This window comes from Elgaria multicarinata, chromosome 20, assembly GCF_023053635.1.
Source record: "Elgaria multicarinata webbii isolate HBS135686 ecotype San Diego chromosome 20, rElgMul1.1.pri, whole genome shotgun sequence".
Lineage (NCBI taxonomy): Eukaryota > Metazoa > Chordata > Lepidosauria > Squamata > Anguidae > Elgaria > Elgaria multicarinata.
In genome coordinates, this window is record NC_086190.1 from 5,715,158 (window position 1) to 5,720,046 (window position 4,889).

The window sequence follows — 4,889 nt, forward strand, 5'->3', positions numbered from 1 at the left end:
GCAAAGGAAATATGTTGATGATTTTGTCCAGAAGATTTATCACGCAGGAAGAAAATAAACTGGGCCTCATGTTGTCTGCAGTTCTGTGTCTCTGGCAGCTACTGATACCTGCTACTGCCAACGTAAGATGCTGACCACCCAATTTCCACACCTGACAAACAGCACAGGGCTTGGGAAGAAAAATGGTGTTGCTGCAGAATATCTCTCTGGGTGCAGGCGAGTCATATATTATGGAAACGCGGATCCCAAGAGGAACTGCCAAACGCAAACACCGTTATGCGTCCGGCTTAATTTATGGCCCTCCCAGAAGCTTCTGAGTTCCCTTTGCCTCGAGTATTTCAAGGACAGCAAGTCTCTGCTGGATATTTAGATGTTCAGAAGAGCAGCCTGGAATTGGTGCCAAAGGGCTTGTTTTCAGAGAATCGGGGTCTCTCAGCAATTTTTTCCGCCCAAGAAATAGAACCAGATCCCAATAGCTTTTCTCCATTTGCACTAATAATAATGGCAATGATGGTAATAAAGATAATACTGATAACAAGAAGACGTCACCCTGCAACTGCAGGGATTAAACTTGCCCGCTAGGTCTTCAATGTTAAATCTCTAACTCAGCCTTCCTCAACCTGGGGCACTCCAGATGTGTTGGACTGCATCTCCCAGAATGCCCCAGCCAGCTGGGGCATTCTGGGAGTTGTAGTCCAATACATCTGGAGTGCCCCAGGTTTATTTATTTTATTTATTTAGATTATTTTTATCCCGCACCTCAGCCAAAAGGCTCTCGGAGCGGCTTACAATGTATCAATAAAGAAGACAGTCCCTACCCTCAGGCTTACATTCTCAAAAAAAAAAAAAAGACATGACACACAAGGAAAAGTGGATGGGGAGGGAAGAGGGAGAAAATAAAAAGAAATTAAGGAGACTGTTTAGGCTGGTGGGAAGGCCCTGATCCGTCCTCTCATCTCCCAGTGGAGGGGCAAACCAACAGCTCCTTCTTCCCCACAAGGTGAAGATGTTAGCCCTGGGGGGGGGGGGGTCCAACTGAAGCAGGCTCTGATGGTCTCTGCCTGCTCCAGTCTCCCTCGCATCTTCTTCCCCACAGGGTTGAGGAAGCCTGCTAAAGCCCTAAGCGGTTTGGGATCTGGTTATTTTGAGCTTGTCCTCTTCCTCTAAAAACCCGCTTGCATGTTTTGATCACAGTTTCTGCTCTGCATCCCACCTGTGGCTGAATTACAGTAGGTCACTTTGTACAATTCTATCCTCTCAAGGGATCCATTTGGTTTTACCTACCTTTTCAAGATGGCGTGGAGAATGTCGATAGGGAGACATTTCTCTCCCCCCCCCCCCCATAATTCTCGAATCTCATGAAGCTGATTGGTGGGAGATGCAGGACAGTTAAAAGGAAGGACTTCTTCACACAGTGCCGAGTTAAACTGTGGGACTCACTACCACAAGATGTGGTGCTGGCCACCAATTTTATGGATCCCTGAGTTGGGTTGACCTGGTGCATGCCAATTTGGGCAAGCTTGCGTTTTCCTGCTTGTTTTTGGGTGTGTGCAAATCCTGAATTTGTGAATTCACACAAATTCTCTGCTCGGAGCAGTTTCAGAAACTGTGATTTGTGCAATTCCGCCCCCATAAATAGTGCAATTTGCCCCAAACTGCAGGAAAAAATGGTCCTGCACATCTGCATTTTTATGCAAATTGTGCGATTGATGGCTGCGATTTTACGCCAATCACAATTTCCGTAAATATTCCCAGCTGCGAATTTGCTCAAAGCACAGCTCATGGACCAAAAATAAGTAAATAAATAAAGACGTGGGCTCTGGTCAGGCACCCATGAACCATCTGGCGACGCGTGCCACATGCACGGCCAGGGTCAGGCATGACGGGAGTCCAACAAGCAGAGCACAGACTTGGGGGAGTATGGCCATCTCTACACATCCCGCATTCCCACCAGCCTAGAATTTCTTGGTAGTGGAACATGCAGAAGGACATCCGAAGAAGGCCCGGGAGGTTCAAATGGGAGGAGGTGATCTTTTCAATATTCTAACCCTAAGCTGTTTAGGGCTTTATTGGGAGCCATCCCCACCTGGAATTGTGCCCGGAAATAGATTGGCAACCAATGTAGTTGATTCAAGACTGGTGTAATTGATCAACAAAGCATGTACCAGAAAGCAACCTGGCACGTGCTTTCAAGGTGTGGAATGATTTCCACACCTGAGTGCGTTGACTGGATTGGGATGAATATGTTTTTCATTTCCTGATCAGTGTCTTCAGGCAGTTCTCTCTTCATTTCCTCCTTCCAGTTTCAGGGCTCGCCTGTCTTCTCCTGGGTATGCTTTCTCTTCTCACAGACCCATCACCGTGGCTTTGTTCGTAGCCTTATAAATTAAGCCCTGACAGCGTTCCTGTTCCCAATTTTGACAAGCCGGGCTGAAAAATTCACCGCAGCAACAACCACAGCACAGAAGTAATTCCCCCACCTTCTTTCTAAAACAAAATCTAAGTTTCAAAAGGGAAAAAAAAATCTTCTGCCACAATCTGCTTTCCATTTGAACATATACATTACTTTTAGGTGTGGCTTACATATTAGAAGCTTCAACACTAGCCTCTGAAGTCAAGATACTTTTTGGGCAGGTGGGTGGGTGGGTCTTTTTAAGTGCTTTGGAATTCAGCCTTGGATTACTCACTGTAGTCATATCTTAAAATTGGAATAAAATAAAATACTTTTCCGAGGCGGTGTATAATGAAGCAATAAACACTGCAACTTTACGTTCTTTTTTAAAAGGCACCAATAAAACTTTGATAAAGCAGAAGGGTCAAAAAAACTGAAAACAGCTAAAAATTCAGGTTAAGGGTGCAACCCGATCATGCTTAAACAGAAAAAAAGCCCTGAAACTCATAGCACTGACAACTGTTGGGGCCCACTGACACATACCATATACCGCTTACATACTGTTATATACTGCTTGGTGTGGCTCCTGCCTTTTATATATTGCTTTCATAGTGGAATATCCTGCTTGGAATCATAGAATAGTAGAGTTGGAAGGGCCCTGTAAGGCCATCAAGTCCAACCCCCTGCTCAATGCAGGAATCCACCTTAAAGCATCCCTGACAGGTGGTTGTCCAGCTGCTTCTTGAAGGCCTCTAGCATGTGAGAGACAACCTCCTTAGGTAACTGGTTCCATTGTCGTACTGCTCTAACAATCAGGAAGGTTTTCCTGATGTCCAGCTGGAATCTGGCTTCCTGTCACTTGAGCCCCTTATTCCGTGTCCTGCACTCTGGGAGGATCGAGAAGAGATCCTGGCCCTCCTCTGTGTGACAACCTTTTAAGTATTTGAAGAGTGCTCTCATGTCTCCCCTCAATCTTCTCTTCTCCAGGCTAAACAGGCCCAGTTCTTTCAGTCTCTCTTCATAGGGATTTGTTTCCAGACCCTTACCAGCATGTGTGGGAATTATAGGACTTTTTTCTGTCTAAACATGCATAGGTTTGTGCCTTAAGTGTATTTTCTTTATTCTATACTGCTCAATAGCAGAAGCTTTTTTGGCGGTTCACAACATGGTGAGTTGTAAAGTCTTGAGCATTTTGGGGGTGAAATTGGGGGGAGGGATTCTGGGGTGAACATCTTCACAACCTCCTTCCTTTGATCCATCCTGAATCTCCCACCAATCAGCTTCACAGGATGACCCTGCTGGGTTCTAGTATTACAGGGGAGGGAGAAAAATGTCTCCCTCTCCACATTATTATTATTTATTATTATTTATTTATATAGCACCATCAATGTACATGGTGCTGTACAGATTACACAGTAAATAGCAAGACCCTGCCGCATAGGCTTACAATCTAATAAAGTTGTTGTAAACAATAAGGAGGGAAAGAGAATGCAAACAGGCACAGGGAAGTGTAAACAGGCACCGGGTAGGGTGAGGCTAACAGTATAGAATCAGAACAAACTCAATATTTAAAAGCATAATTTTGTACACCTCTGTTGTGTACGCTTCTATCATGGTGCCAGGCGAGTAGCCCTAAGGAAAGTGTTCCCAAGCCAGCCTGCTATTGTTAAATAGGACCTATCTTTTACCATCAATGGCGATGCCTCCAGCAGCAGGACCTCCTGAGAAGGACAGAATTAAAACAGAGAGAGGGAAGTAAATGCTAGCCCTAACTATGCTATGACATTCTCTCTCTCTCTCTCTCTCTCTCTCTCTCTCTCTCTCTCTCTCTCAAACTAATTCCCGTCACTACGGCCCAAACAATGTTAAGTGCTCCACTTGCCAGAATGCAGTTGTGGAATGTAGCTTCTGTGCTCTCTTTTAAATATTCCAGGTTCAGTTGGTGGGACCTGATGTATCTATTTATTGATATTTGGGTTTGACAGCTGGAATGTGAAACACGCTAGCTGCTGATCAATATTTAGCGTTCGTGATTATTGTAACTATGTGCAAGAGGAGGACTGCAAATCAGCACGGACCTGGAACAGTCAGGAAGTCCCCGAATGGTTTTGTAGAATGGTTTGGCACCATCACCCTGGCCCTGATCATCAGGTCAGCATCATTGGGATGATGGCCATGCACCAGGAGGCGGTGCGCACTGCCAACATTCACCTGTCCCTACTGCTGCTGCTTCCTCTCTCTGCCTGTTCACTTGCCCCTCTCCCCAGTGTGCAATGACCTCTTTGCCCTTCTTGCTGTCCCGCTGTGAAGTAGCACAGGTGGGCCACAGATGGAAAGGCAAAAGGACAGGTAGTGGCAGCAGTAGTGATGAAGAGGAAGTGGCTACACTCTTGGATGGAATTCACCAAGAGGATCTTATTTATTTATTTATTTATTTATTTATTACATTTCTATACCGCCCAATAGCCGGAGCTCTCTGGGCGGTTCACAAAAATTA